Genomic DNA, 16,190 nt, shown 5'->3' on the forward strand with positions numbered 1-16,190 from the left:
GATCGTGAGAGGATTTACGCGATCGCATTGTGTAAACAACTAGGCAGCAGACTTAAATTTCAAAACGAGGGTTCATTCTCTTGTTTCACTTTTGGACTTTCACAGCTCGGATTAAGGTGAGATTTTGAGAGATTTTTAAAGGAAGTGTTGGGGTAAGGATTCTTAACTAGTTTTTAATTAAATTCCACTAATCTATCATTGATTTCATCATGTAATTAGAGATTTGGGGTGGAAAAGTTGGGAAAAAAGTGTAAAAGTTCTTAGACCAAGTTTTTGGGTTTTGAAGGGCTAAATTAGGCCGGATTTAGATAATTCTTGTATTGTTGGACTCGATATCGAATGAGTGTTCGCATTTTATAATTTTGGTTGGGTTCTGAGACGTGGGTCCGGTCGACTTTCTGGAGCGATTTTTCAATTCTTTGCTAAAATTATTATTTAATTACTTAAATTAGTTTCCTATAGTTATATTTATAGTATGAAATTATTTTGGCTAGATTCGAGCTGTTCGGAGTTAGAAAATCGAGTGAAAGGCCTTCTAATTGATTGATTGAGTGTGGTTTGAGGTAAGTGACTTGTCTAACCTTATGTGAGGGAAATTTCCCTTAGGATTTGGTATTTTGGTGATAATTTGTGATATGTGAAGGTCGTGTATGCAAGGTGACGAGTGCGTACACGGGCTAAATATTAAAATTCCGGTCTTTCCTACGTAGTATCCTTTTCATGCCTTAATTGAGTTACTTTAGCACGTTACAGTCATCATGTTTAGCCTAATTTCACATGTCTACTTGTCTTATCTCCTATTTGCAACGTGTATCACATGTTTAGTTGAATTACTTATTTTTCTTGATTTTCATATTCATTACTTAACTGTGGAAATTCTTTACTTGTAATTGCTATCCTTGAAACATCATTTATTTAGTTGTTGTGTTTTGGCTTTTGTGTTATTGTTGATGTTCGGTTGTGATTGTTACACGAGGTTTTTGCCGTGCGGTTGTTATTGTTTGCACGAGGTTTCCGCTGTGCAGTTTTTATTGTTGTACGAGGTTTTTGCCGTGTCGTTGTGATTATTGATACACATGCAATGGTATAAGGTTTGGGTGTCGAATCACAAGCGGTGAGATAAGGTGGGCTTGATACGCATGGCTAGTAGGGGAACTACTAGAAGCCATGCGGTGTGATAAAGTCGGCTAAAACGCGGTATGTTATTTCGGAAAAATAATTTTCAAAAATAAAATATAAAGGCTCCCGCGGTGATATAAGGAAAGACTATGATTTGTTTTTACGATTTGGGACTACGAGGCGGACCTCGGGAGTGCCCTGTTGATATTCTTTATATGCTGTATTGTTTGGTTCTTGTTTTCCCTAACATGTAAAATTCTTGTTTTTCTTTCATGTTGTATTAGCTTTTCTTGATTCCGTGTTGTTATTTTCTGTAAATTCTTCATTGTTCACTTCCCTGTCATTTTTATTATATCATTATATTTTCCGCCTTGTTCTTATTTTTACCAATAGGGCCTTGACCTGACCTCGTCATTACTCTATCGGGGTTAGGCTTGGCACTTACTAGGTATCGTTGTGGTATACTCATACTACGCTTATGCACATATTTTTGTGCAGATCCAGGTACATCCTATCAGCCTCGATATTAGTGCGATGTGTTGCTGCTCTGGAGATTTCAAGGTACACCTGCCCGCGTCCGTAGGTCTCGGAGTCCCCTTCTATCCTGTTCTTTTATTTTTTCTTTATATTTTAGTAGACAATGATGTATAAAATTTTTCAGCATTGTATCTAGAACTTGTGACTTATATCTCACCGGGTTTTGGGAAATTGTACGTATTGAGCGTATAGTATATTGGTGAAATTGTTGAAGTTTTGAAATTTTAAGTTTTTATTCAATGTTTCCGCATATTGTTAGGTTTACCTAGTCTTAGAGACTAGGTGTCATCACGACATCCTACGGAGGGGATTTGGGGTCGTGACAAGTTTGTATCAGAGCTCTAAGTTCATAGGTGTTATGAGTCACAAGCAGGTTTAGTAGAGTCTCGTGGATCGGTACGGAGACGTCTGTACTTATCTTCGTGAGGCCATGGAACTGTTAGAAAAAGCTTCACTTCTTTGATTCCTTATCGTGCAAAATCTTTAACTTCGAATTCTAAATTTCTATCTTTCTATTCTCTTACAGATGGTTAGGACACGTACAGCTGGATCAGATGACCAAACACCCGCGCTCCCTACTAGAGCCGCGAGAGGCTGGGGCGGGGGCCAGGGTAGAAGCCCAGGACGTTCACGTGGTGCGGCGAGAGCACCCACACGAGCTGCTACAGAGAAGCCACCAGTAGTTCCAGTTGGAGGGCAGACACCTGAGATGCCTGTTACTGCACCAGCTCTCTAGGAGTCTCTCGCCCAGTTTCTGAGCATGTTCGGCACTTTAGCTCAGGCAGGGTTGATCCCACTTGCTCCTGCTACATCTAAGGCCGGGGGAGGAGTACAGACTCCCATCGCCCATACCCCAGAGCAGCGGGTCCAGGTTGACCAGGTCCCAGAGGTCATACTAGTGTAGCCGGTAGCCCCAGTTCAGCCCGAGGTTAGGGCTGCAGCGTTTGAGGAGGAGCACATCAGGCTAGAGAGGTACAAGAAGTAGCAACCTCCTACTTTCATTGGCTTGGCGTCAGAGAATGCCCAGGGTTTTCTTGAGGAGTGCCACCGTATTCTCTGTACTATGGGTATTGGGGAGTCTAGTGAGGTTGCTTTCACTACGTTCCAGCTTAGGGGAGCGACTTATCAGTGGTGGCGAGCATATGAGTTGGGTAGTTCGGCCGAGGTAGCTTCACTCACTTGGATTCAATTCTCGGACATGTTCTTAAGGGAGTGTGTTCCCAGAGTCTTAGATATGCATGGCGCGCAGAGTTTAAGCAGTTATGCTAGGGTTCTATGACTGTGTCGGAGTATACGGTCCGGTTCAATGATTTAGCTAGGCATGCACCAGCTTTTGTTGCTACTGTTAGAGAGCGGGTCCATCAATTTATCGAGGGGCTCAACACCAATATTAGATTTAGCATGGCCCGAGAGTTGGAGATGGACATCACATACCATCATGTAGTGGGGATAGCTAGGAGATTTCGGAGTATGTTGACTCGGGAGAGAGAGGACAGGGAGGCCAAGAGGTCTCGAGAGTCTGGCACATATAGTGGTACTCGTGCCCCAGCTGCAACTCGTCATGGTAGGGGCTATGTGAGTCACCCTGTTCATTCATCCCTTCCAGCTTCCAGCAGTATTCTGGCCACTCCTAGGCCTCAGGCTCCCTATTATGCACCGCCATGATCTAGTGCACCTCTTGCACGAGGTGCTTTTAGAGGTCAGTCTAGCCGATCATGCCCGAGCCAGCCACGTCCTCTGAGAGCTTGTTTTAAGTGTGGTGACACTCGTCATATGGTATGGGATTTCCCCAGATTCAGGAGGGGTGCACCTCCACAGACTACCCAGGCTCCGTGTATTCCACTGGGTCCTCAGGCTTCGCAATCCATGGTCGCCGCACCAACTACTAACCCACCTGCACAGCCAGCTAGATGTGGAGGTCGAGCAGGTAAAGGTCGCCCTAGAAGAGGAGGCCAGGCCAGATAATATGCTCTTCCTACTAGGACGGAGGCAGTTGCATCTAACTCTGTCATCACAGGCCTTGTTCCGGTCTGTCATAGAGATGCATCAGTCTTATTTGATCCAGGCTCCACTTATTCCTATGTGTCGTCTTATTTTGCTCCGTATTTGGGTATATCCCGTGATTCTTTGAGTTCTCCTGTCTATGTGTCTACACCTGTGGGAGATTCTATTGTTATTGACCGTGTGTATCGGTCGTGGTTGTTCTTAGTGGTTTTTAGACCAAAGCCAATTTATTGTTGCTTTGTATGGTGGATTTTGATTTTATTTTGGGCATGGACTGGTTGTCGCCATATCATGGTATTCTTGATTATCATGCCAAGACGATGACGTTGTCTATGTCATGTCTACCGCAGTTAGAGTGGAGAGGTGCTTTAGATTATGTTTCTAGCATGGTTATTTCATTTCTAACGGCTCATCGGATGGTTGAGAAGGGGTGTGATGCGTATCTGGCATATGTGAGAGATGTCAGTTTTGATACTCCTACCGTCGAGTCAGTTCCGGTAGAGAGGGATTATCCAGATGCATTCCTGACGGATCTTCCGAGCATGCCGCGTAACAGAGATATCGACTTTGGTATTGATTTGTTACTGGGCACTCAGTCCATTTCTATTCCAACCTATCATATGGCCTCAGCGGAGTTGAAAGAGTTAAAGGAACAGTTGCAGGAGTTGGTTGATAAGGGTTTCATTCGGCCCAGTGTGTCACCTTAGGGTGCTCCAGTCTTATTTGTCAAGAAGAAGGATGGTTCTATGCGAATATGTATTGATTATCGCCAGTTGAACAAGGTTATAGTGAAGAACAAGTATCCATTGCCACGTATTGATGACCTATTTGATCAGCTTCAGGGTGCCAGAGTGTTCTCTAAGATCAAGGGAGCCAGATAACCCGAAGACTGCCTTCAGGACTCGGTATGGACATTACGAGTTCCTTGTGATGTCTTTGGGCTGACCAACACCCAAGCAACATTCATGCACTTGATGAGCAGTGTATTTTAGCCCTATCTTGACTCGTTCGTCATTGTGTTCATTGACGACATTCTGGTGTACTCCTGGAACCGGGAGGATCATGAGCAGCACCTGAGGACTGTGCTTCAGACCTTGAGAGAAAACAAGTTATATGCAAAATTTTCAAAGTGTGAATTCTGGCTAGATTCAGTGGTATTTTTGGGTCATGTAGTATAGAGTGAGGGGATCAAGGTAGATCCGAAGAAGATTGAAGCAGTGCAGAGTTAGCCCAGACCGTCCTCGGCTACGGATATCCGGAGTTTTCTTGGTTTGGCGGGGTATTACCGTCTATTTGTACATGGTTTCTCGTCTATTGCATCACCTATTGTCATACCACCTTTTTTCGAAGATAAGGGAGTTTTTCCCATTAAAGTAACATTATTCGAAATGGGATTATTTATTTAATTAGAGTCGCCACTTGTAATAATTATTATGGTGTCCCAAGTCACCGATTTATTTTAAAATCCCAAATTGAGGAAATTGACTCTATTTATGGTCCGCGAACACAGAAGACCGGGTAAGGAATTCTGTTAACCCGGGAGAAGGTGTGAGGCACTTCCGAGTTCTGTGGTTTTAGCTCGGTCACTTAACAATTAATATTTGGCTTAATTATCTGAATTATTACATGTTTAAAACCGTTTATGCGTTACCGCTTTTAATTATAATAAAAAATTATTGAATTTATTTGAACAAGTCGCGATGTCGCGCACTTGCTACTTTGTACACATCGCAAATCATGGCATGTGAAACGTACCCGTGATTCACAACGTGTTTATTTTAATTGTTTGAAGTTGTGATCAAGTCGCATGGAACGCGCACTTGAGTTGGGATTTACGTATCATGGCCATGCCACGGGAACCGTACCCATAGTCACAAATAATTTTATTTATTAATCGCGCCTACAGAAACTAGCGCATTTGAATTATTTTCCTTATCTTTGAGACTATTGTGAGGCCAAGAGTTATAGAATTCACCTGTTTGAGAGTAATCGTACCTTTTGTTACCTAGGGATTATAAAAATACTTTCATGATTGTAGCTGATCCTCATTGAGCTAATATGATTACTTTATTTTGCGCTAACGGGCTGCCAATAGCTGATTTACCATGTAACACTCTATTAATCCAAATCCAAACCTCCCCCTTATTTTTAATGGAGTCAACAACTATTCCACTGTCTAAAGCCTAAATTAGTCATCGTCGCGTAAAGAGAGCTAATGAGGAAAAGGAAAGGTTAATTACCAATGGCTTTGAGTCATGGACATTTAAGCTATTAAATTGTGGCCAAGACTACACAACAGATCCAGTTCTGATCACATGGGCCCTGGTCAGGCCCATGTCGATTATATTCAAAAACCACTGAACAGCTTCAAGCCCACTTGGCCCAGTATCTCGAAGAGTCATGGACTCTTCGCATTTTCACAAACAGATCAGGCCCTAGTTACATTAAATTTCATGAAAAATGGATTTCCTTAGGCCACATGCTTTCATTTCCCCAGCAGATTCTCAATTCAATAGGAAACAACTATCATTAATAAAATAGCTAAATAAAAAAAATTGGAATTAGTTTATGTCACGCCCCGACCTCGGGGAGCGCGACCGGCGCTCAACCGAGATAACTCGACCGAACAAACCTGCTGGATTTCCTTCTATCCAACTCACCCATAGACAAAGAGAATATAATCTTCATTAATTAATACTACGAGGGAACACTAGTTCCATCACCATTAGTTACTTCATTTATAAGTCTCCAAAGCAATACATTTCACAACCATAGTTTTACAGTGGAAGCATGAGATACAATTATGACATCTTTAGTATATCTTTCCCACACTAATACACAACCCACACTATGTCTACGGAGCTTCTAATAGATATAAAAGAATACAATGTTAGTGCCGGCAACAAGGTTCCGGCTATACCTCAAAACATAATACACGCGTAACAAAAGATGCACAACCCCAAATGAAGTGGGGCTCACCAAGTCAGCTGGAAAAAAGTATACCTCTATCACTTATAAATGCCTCCCGCCGTGGAACCACCTGCATCCATTAAAGATGAAGCACCCCCGGCAAAAAGGGACGTTAGTACATGTCGAATAGTACTAGTATAAAAATCAAAACATTTATTCAAGGACTTGGAAATACAACATGAATATGATGAATCATGGTAACAATAATAGGGCTTAGATAGGCATACAAGTCAAAACAGATGTTATTAAGAACTTCCAATAACATTATAAATTTCAAGTCGGGGATCCTCTACAACTATCTTTACACAGAGTGTCCTTGCCGCCTCATCCCAAGGTATGCGGGTGGAGGTGCATTCACAATACTACACAAAGAGGCCCTGCCGCCTTACCCCAATGTATGTGAGTGGAGGTATACTCACAATACCACAACTCTACACAAAGCAGCCACGCCGACTCACCCCAATGTATGCGGGTGGTGGTGTAACAACAATACCAGAATCCTACACAAAGCGGCCCTCCCGCCTCACCCCAATATATATGCGGGTGGAGGTGTAATCCCAATCACAATCTTTACACAATTTGGCATAATAACTTTCATTTGAAACACGACTTGGAGTTATAACATGAAGACACACAATCTATACTTTGAACACATCCTCAATTATTAGCACAACATAATAAGAGCATTTGAAACACATTGAACATATATCTTTGCCACAAAGCTTATTCAGAATAATTGATTTATGATGATCAACTCGGAACTTACAAGGGTAATGTGGGGTTCAATTCTAAGAGAAGAGTTTAGCCAACATACCTTGCTTTGAACTTCCTTAAATTACTACAATGTTCTGAAAACTCTAGCAACCTCAATTTATTTAGAAACATAACAAAATTGAACCATAATTAGGAAGATATCTGTGGGTTCACCTCATTTAAGCATTTGATCAAACACTAGGTGTGCATCATGATTTCAAGGGTCTTTTATGGTAGATTCCTTCATCCCACAACCCAATCGTTACCCATTTGAGCCCAACAACCTTCCCATACATATCGTTGGTACATGCATGTATAATAATACTCTCTCATACAAGAATCACACTCCCTATTACCCAAAATCCGAAATTGAATAATTGGGAGAAGCAATTCTTGCTTTTTTGAAGCCCTAACAAGTCCCTCTTGATGAGATTTCAAGGCTTGACTCAAGTTGAGTAGTAAAATCCTTATCCCTCCCTTTCCTCTCTCTAGAATAGATCTCTACTCTCTCTAAAACATCAGGTAATCCCCTAAAAATAAACCCTTAGGCTAGATAAATGAAATGGGTGTCAAGTTATAAAATTAGAAAAATGAAGCCCTGACGAAGATCTGCGGTCGCATATGCAACCGCATAACACTTATGCGATCCACAAATCGACCGCACAATTGGTGCTCCACATCCTGATCAATTACCATATTCATGCCCATGATGCAAACTTCATATTCAGTGGTTTTGTTTGTACAGAAGAACCAGAGCCGGGCTTTGGCCAGATAGTGTTGACATGTGGACGAAATCAGAATTGCCCTGATCCCCACGCCCTTTGCATTTATAGCCCCATCAAAGAACATTTTCCACGCATTGGTGTTCTCTGGAACTACTTCAACTGAGTTTACTTCCTCGTCCGAAAAGTAAGTGCTTAGGGGTTGGTATTCATCATCGACCGGATGCTGAGCTAGATGAAGTGCCATGGCTTGGGCTTTCATTGTCGTGCAGGTGACATAGACAATGTTAAACTCTGTGAGAAGGATCTGCCAATTATCTAACCTTCCAGTGGGCATTGGCTTCTGGAATATATACTTCAAAGGATCCATCCTGGTTATGAGATATGTTGTATAATCCAACAAGTAATGTTTGAGCTTTTGGGCGACCCAAGTTAGGGCGCAACAAGTTCTTTCCAACAAAATGTATTTGGCTTCATAACTGGTGAACTTCTTACTCAGATAGTATATGGCTTGTTCTCTCTTTCCGGTCACATCGTGTTGCCCCAGGACACAGCCAAAAGAATTCTCCATGACTGTTAGATTTAAGAACAAAGGTCTTCCCGGCTCGGGTGGAACCAACACTGACGGATTTGACAGATATTCTTTGATTTTATCAAAAGCTTCTTGACACTCATCAGTCCATTTAATTGCCGCGTCTTTCTTTAACAGCTTGAATATGGGCTCATAAGTGGTAGGAAGCTGAGCGATGAATCTGCTGATGTAATCCAGCCTCCCTAGCAGACTCATGACTTCTTTCTTGGTCCTTGGAGGGGGCAAATCCTGAATAGACTTAATTTTTGTTGTATCTAATTCGATACCCCTCCGACTGACTATAAACCCCATAAGTTTCCCAGACGGAACCCCGAATGCACATTTAGTTGGGTTCAATTTCAAATCATACATGCACAGTCGCTCAAAGAACTTCCTCAGATCTCGCACATGGTCCTCTTGCGTTCTGGATTTAATGAACACATCATCCACATATACCCCTATTTCATAGTGCATCATGTCATGGAAGATGGCAGTCATAGCTCTCATGTAGGTTGCCCCGGCATTTTTCAAACCAACTGGCATGACCTTGTAATAGTAAGTGCCCCAAGGTATGGTGAAAGCAGTCTTTTCGGCATCTTCTTTATCCATCAGAACCTGGTGATACCCAGCATAACAATCCACGAAAGACTGTATCTCATGTTTAGAACAGTTATCAACAAGAGTGTGGATGTTTTGCAATGGAAAGTTGTCCTTGGGACTCGCCTTGTTCAAATCCCGATAATCAACACACACTTGGCTTTTTTCATCTTTCTTCGCCACTGGGACCACATTAGCCAGCCACGTGGTGTATCTGACTACTCGGATCACACTAGCTTTCAGTTGTTTCGTGACTTCTTCCTTGATCTTATCACTAATGTCTGTTTTGAACTATCTTTGCTTCTATTAGACAGGTGGATAACCGGGATAGGTAGGCAATTTATGTACCGCCAAATCAACGCTCAGTCTTGGCATATCATCATAAGACCATGCGAACACGTCTTTGAATTCAAACAAAAGTTGGATCAAGACGTCCCTGGTTCTTTCATCAGTGTGAATGCTTATCATGGTTTCTCGGATCTCTTCTGAACTGCCCAAATTAACTAGCTCGGTTTCATTTAAGTTTGGCTTAGGCTTATTCTCAAAATGTTCCAATTCTCGATTTATTTCCCTAAAAGCCTCATCTTCATCATATTCTGGCTCTTGATTCATTATTTCAAAGTTAGACAGCATTTTAGGATTTGGGCATGAAGTTCGCAAGGATGTCATCTTATTTAAGTCTGCATTATAAGAACTGAAAAGAAAAAGATAAGAAAAATAGCAAAATCAGAACAAAAGAAAAGAGACATTTATGGACGATGAAATATTGATTTCATTTCATTGAATTGAAGATATGAGGGTTTACATCAGAATAAAAGACAATACAGTAAAACATTCGAGTTACACCCTGAAATAACTCGTAATGTAGAAGAGATGGCAAAACTGAACTACCGACACTCCTGCCTGACCGGGAATGGGGTAGCCTCCCAGGTCTAGAGCTTGAAATCCGGCCCCATATACTGCACCTCGGCATTGCTCGTGTCTTCCCCTGGCTGGACCATGTGGGACTCATATAGCATTTGTTTCAAGGCTTCACAAATATCATCAATTTCCTCAGTCGTGAAGGCCTCTTCTTCTTCTTCCACATACTTTGGTTTGACAAATGATTGGGCGAGATGTGGAATGGGCTGGGACAGGACCCACCCATTTTATTTGCACTTATTAGCCCATGTTCTGTTGGCCTCTGAAGCTCGGAAACCCATACCAAAACACTTCTCATTGGCGATTGGGATAATAGGCTCAGTGATGCCATGCAAAGATACCCCGAGCCCCTTTCCGGGCTTGTACCCATTTCAAATCATTTGGGTGGCGACCATGACCAAAGCATTAGACAAGCAAGGTTGACGTAATGGGGCCCCTTCTTCAAATTGGTCGGCGACCACAATTTCGAAAGCTTGGTATACAATATGCTCGTTGCCTTCCCTAGCTTCAAGACACGGGATTGAAGGGTCCCGGTAGATGGATTGCTCATCTTCTCCATGGACAACAATCTCTTGATTTTCATATTCAACCTTGACCATTTGGTGAAGAGCGCAGGGAACGGCTCCAGCAGCATGGATCCATGGTCTACCCAGGAGGAAATTGTATGAGGTTTCCATGTCCAACACCTGGAAGGTCACCTCAAAATCTACGGGGCCAATGGTCAGAATTAGATCAATTTCTCCTATTGTCTCTCTTGACACCATCAAAAGCTCGTACACAGACATTGTTAGCTCGGATTCTTTCTATTCCAATCTCCATTCTCTAGAGTGTTGAGAGAGGACAAATATCGACCCCGGACCCACCATCTAACATCACTCTTTTCACATAATAGCCCTCATATTTGACAGTCAAGTGGAGGGCTTTATTGTGGGCGGCTCCCTCTGGGGGCAAATCATCGCGGCTAAAGGAAATCCTATTGACCTAAAAGAATCTTTCGGCCATTCTTTCCAGTTGTTCGACAGAAGTATCAACCGGGACGTATGCCTCATTCAGTGTTTTGAGGAGGACTTTCTGGTGTTCATTCAAACTCAGCAATAAAGATAAGAGTGAGACTTGGGAAGGAGTCTTTCGGAGTTGGTCAACTATTGAGTATTCTGAAGTTGTCATCTTTCTGAAGAACTCTTCTACTTCCTCATTACTTACAGGCTTCTTGGACGGCATCTGTTTATCCCTGTTTAGTTTGGACTTCTTTAGCTCTTCTGGGGTGTGGTACTTCCCAGACTGATTCATCTCATTCACTTCTCCCATAACCTTTTTCCCTTTGTATGTAACCACGGTTCTGTTGTAGTTCCAAGGGACTGCGGTGGGATATTTCATAGGGCTCTGTGGTGCGAGGCTGATAACCACTGGCTCAGTCAGCCTTGGTGAAATTACTGGCCCACGCGCCACATAGGTCCCCTTTGGCACATACAATCTTGGCACACTCAATGTCGCCTTCCTTTCATCGAATTTCTTAGGAGTGTTGAGGATAAGTTGTTCTTTTCTCGGGGCCTTAGGAACATAGAGAACCACGTTTTTGGCAGGTGCTCGCCCAGTCTTTGTTTCAACAGCTTGAGGAACCGGAGCAACTTTCTTTTCGGTTTTGGCCAATTTCACCGCCGCTTTAGGTCTTGCCTCTGAATTGGCGATGGCAACAATAGCCTTCAATGCTGGATCAAACTTTTTGTCATCACTAATCATTCCAATGACTGACCCATTATTGTGAGCCGGTAATGGATTGTTAGTCACATTAGTGATCTCTTCATCCCTTAGCACAAGTCTTTTTTCTTCTATCAAGCTTTCGACCGCCCTTTTGAGTGTCCAACAGTCTTCTGTATCATGGCCTTCTACTCCTGAATGGTAAGCACATCTGGTACCAGCCCTGTATGATGGGGACTCAGGATTTTGCCGATTGGGAGGTACAGGTTGCAATAGACCCAGTTGGATTAACTTTTGAAGCAGACTTGAGTTAGATTCACCAATAAGGGTGATATTGCTTCTCCTGGGAGGCTCATGAGGGCATGGTTATGTTGGTGTGCATTTTGTGATGGGCGCGGATTATATGGAGCTTGGTAGAGATGGTTTTTTTTAGGAGGTGGAGCTCGGGCTTGGTTGTAGTGCTGTTGTGGTCGTGTGTTAGGTTGGGCATTCATCACCGCATAGTGAGGCGGTGCCACGGCATAAGCTGCATCTTGATGTGGGAAATAGTGTTGTGGTGTTCTTGGTGGCATATAAGAGCGGTCAAATGATCGGTGAGGCCTTCTTGAACTCGAAGCCATCATGGCTCCCTCCTCCCTCTTTTTGCGATTGGACAAACCCCTGAGCCATTCTGGATGACTTGTGATATAGTTTTCAAAGCGGCTTGACTTAATATCCGGCCAGTTTTCAGACCGTTCTCTACCACCTCCCCGATCTTGATAGCTTTAGAAAATGGCTTGCCCATAGCGGACATCATATTCTGGAAGTAATCCACCTTTTGGGCCTGTAGGAAGACCCTTACCATTTCTGCTTCGTCTATTAGAGGCTCCCTGGCGGCTTGCTCGCGCCATTTGATAGCATATTCACGAAAAATTTTCGTGATTTTCTTTTTAAAATTAGACAAAAAGTTTCTGTCGGGAGCCATGTCCACATTATACTGGAACTGACAGACAAAATCTCGGGCCAAATTGACCCACACATGCCAATGGGTAATTTTTTGATCCATGTACCATTCGGAAGCAATTCCGGTGAGACTTTCTCCAAAATAGGCCATTAACAACTCCTCTTTTCCACCAATGCCCCTCAACTGGTTACAATATCATTTCAGATGAGCGATCGGGTCTCCATGACTGTCGTACTTTTGAAACCTGCCAGCAAGCGCATATAAAGGAACATACACAGATCAGAGTACGCGACACTCTTTTGGCCGCTTAAGCCTTGAATGTTTTTTAAGCTTTGTTCCAAGCTCTTCATCTTCCGAGTCATTTCCTCTAGCTCGGGATTCTTGACAACCTTTTCTTGCCGAACCGAGAAGTCACATTGCGGAGGTTGAGTAAATGAGTATGGGGTCACATATGTCATTTCTGGTAGAAACTGTGGACCCTCAAAGGTGAATGTCAGAGGCTAAACATATGGCTCTGGTATAGTTGATTGTGTTGTGGTGCAGACTGGTGCTATAGAGAACATTGTTGGAGGTGCCCTTGAATCCGATGCCTGGGGGTGAACCACAGAAAACATGCCAGGACCATTAGATGGCATTGGAGGGTATCCGCACGGGATGAATAGGTTGGGCACAATGACGTTGGTGGCCTCACTTGACCTAGGGATCAACCCAGGGAACCCAGGAATTGCAATCGGTGGTTCCCTACCTTTAGACCAGGCGTCCCACATTTCGAACATGCGGAGACGCAACATCCTATTTTCTTAAGCAGTTGCTGATTCTGGCAGTGGAATAGCCGGTTCAAGGCTATCGTTAGGATTAATAATGCGGAGATTGCTCTCTGAGGACATTGGAACCTTTCCTTTGGATCTTGAAAAATAGGGGTGAGAAGCAAGATTACCAACAAAACCAACTACCTGAAAAAAACCTGGCTAAATGCACGCACAACAACCTTGTTAGATTTGAAACATCTTAACATGTAGAAAATCGTACGTAGGGATGCAATGCACCTAAATAGTTAAACGTTTCTACCATGGGTTTGAACGGTTACGTGCTTCATCCCATCTTTCACTAGCTCTTTTCCACTCTGTAACTCTTTCCTTTCATTCATTTTTTTTCATATCTTGATTTCTTTTTCTTTCTCTTTTTGTTGTTTTTTGCTCTTTGTTTTTCTCTGTTATTTTTGTCACACTTTTTTTTTCTTTTTCTTTCTTCTCTTTTTTTCTTTCACTCGGTTTATTTAATGGCAATGATCGAATCCGATGGGAGTTGCCTATTTATCATGACGCCGTATGAATCAAATTATAAGGTAGTTTAGGGAAATAAAGTATATAAGCTAGCTCTTTTTTTTATTTTTTATTTTTTATTTTTTATTTATTCTTTGGGATGTTTTTGAAAATAAGGCTTTTTAAAGAAGAAAGAAAATATTCTTGGATTTTGATTTGTTCTTTGGGGAATTTTTGAAAGAAAAGACTTCTAAAGAACAAAAAAAAAATATTTTTGGATTTTGATATTTTTGCTTTTGAATTTCCAAAAGAACGACTTCTAAAGAAGAAAGATAATATTTTGGATTTTGATTTAAAATTATTTTATTTTTTTTATTTTTTAAATTTTTGGGAGAAAGACTTCTAAAGAAAGAAAAACATATTTTTGGATTTTGATTTGATTTATTTATTTATTTTCTCGAATGAAAAACTTCTAAAAAGAACGAAAAATATTTTGGGTTTAAAATCTTTTTTTTTATTTGGGATTTTCTAAGAAAAGACTTCTAAAGAAGGAATTAAAGGAAAATATTTTTAGATTTTTAAATATTGGGGCCAGAACCGATAAGGTTTGCCTACGTATCTCACATTCGGTGAGAATCAGACCCGCGTAGTTCGGTCAGTGTTGACACAACAGAAAAATATGACTTTTTGAAAACATTGGCTCATTTTGAAATGACTTTTCTTTTTCCCTTTTTTTTCAAAATTTCGGCAGAGTTTTAGGATTTTTCAAATACCTGGATTTTTCAGAACCGGGTAAATTTTCTCTCTCCTACCTCACTCTTGATTTTTTCTTGATTTTCTTTCCCTATTCTAGAAGTCAGTTAACATGCAAGCCGAAACAAACATATGCACAAGTAGCACGTAAAATACGTCTTTTATATTGGGTACACCTGTCCTAGACGGATTCAACCCCTGTGTTGAGTCCCCAAAGTCAATGCACGTGATGCAAACAAATATTCCTGCTAGGCATCCGGCATGAGGCTATGTTATTCTAGGTTTAATTCCTGGGGTGTGTATCTGAGCGGACAACTCGAGCCGGGGGAGGGGGGAGGGGGCATTGTACCGAAAATACAGAAGTTTCACCGGCTTTGCAACTTGTCCGATCCTCGTTCTAAAATTTGAGGTATGACTCTAATAGAAAAGAAGCCACGCGAAGCGCACGCTTCCTAGAAGATTTAGAAGACTCAGAGAGAAGAAGGGTGTCGTAACAGTTTTATATACAGTTCACGACAATATCAAAGTGGTAAAGAGCAATAATTAGCATATTAGGCGAAACACGTAAGATTAGAAAATAAACAAAAGCCAAGTATAAAAGTCATCTTCGAATTCTAAACCCTGAACCAGAGATTCTGGGTTCAATCCCCAGTAGAGTCGCCAGAGCTGTCACACCTCCTTTTTTTCGAAGATAAGGGAGGTTTTCCAATTAAAGTGACGTTATTCGAAATGAGATTATTTATTTAATTAGAGTCTATACTTGGAATAATTATTATGGTGTCCCAATCATCGGTTTATTTTAAAATTCCAAATCGAGAAAATTGACTCTATTTATGGTCCGTGAACATAGAAAACCGGGTAAAGAATTCTCTTAACAATTAATATTTGGCTTAATTATATGAATTATTACATGTTTAAAACCGTTTATGCGTTACCGCTTCTATACCGCTTTTAATTATTTTAAACAATTATGGAATTTATTTGAACAAGTCGTGATGTCGCGCACTTGCTACTTTATACACATCGCAAATCACGCCACGTGAAACGTATTCGTGATTTACAATGTGCTTATTTTAATTGTTTGAAGTTGTGATCAAGTCGCATGAAATACGCACTTGAGTTGGGATTTACGTATCATGACCATACCAAGGCAACCGTACCCATAGTCACAATAATTTTATTTATTAATTGTGCCTAAAGCAACTAGCGCATTTGAACTACTTTCCTAATCTTTGAGATTATTGTGAGGCCAAAAGTTATAGAATTCATCTGTTTGAGCGTAACCATACCTTTTGTTACCTATGTGGGATTATAAAAATACTTTCACGATTGTAGCTGAT

Source organism: Nicotiana tabacum, chromosome 13, assembly GCF_000715075.1.
Source record: "Nicotiana tabacum cultivar K326 chromosome 13, ASM71507v2, whole genome shotgun sequence".
NCBI lineage: Eukaryota > Viridiplantae > Streptophyta > Magnoliopsida > Solanales > Solanaceae > Nicotiana > Nicotiana tabacum.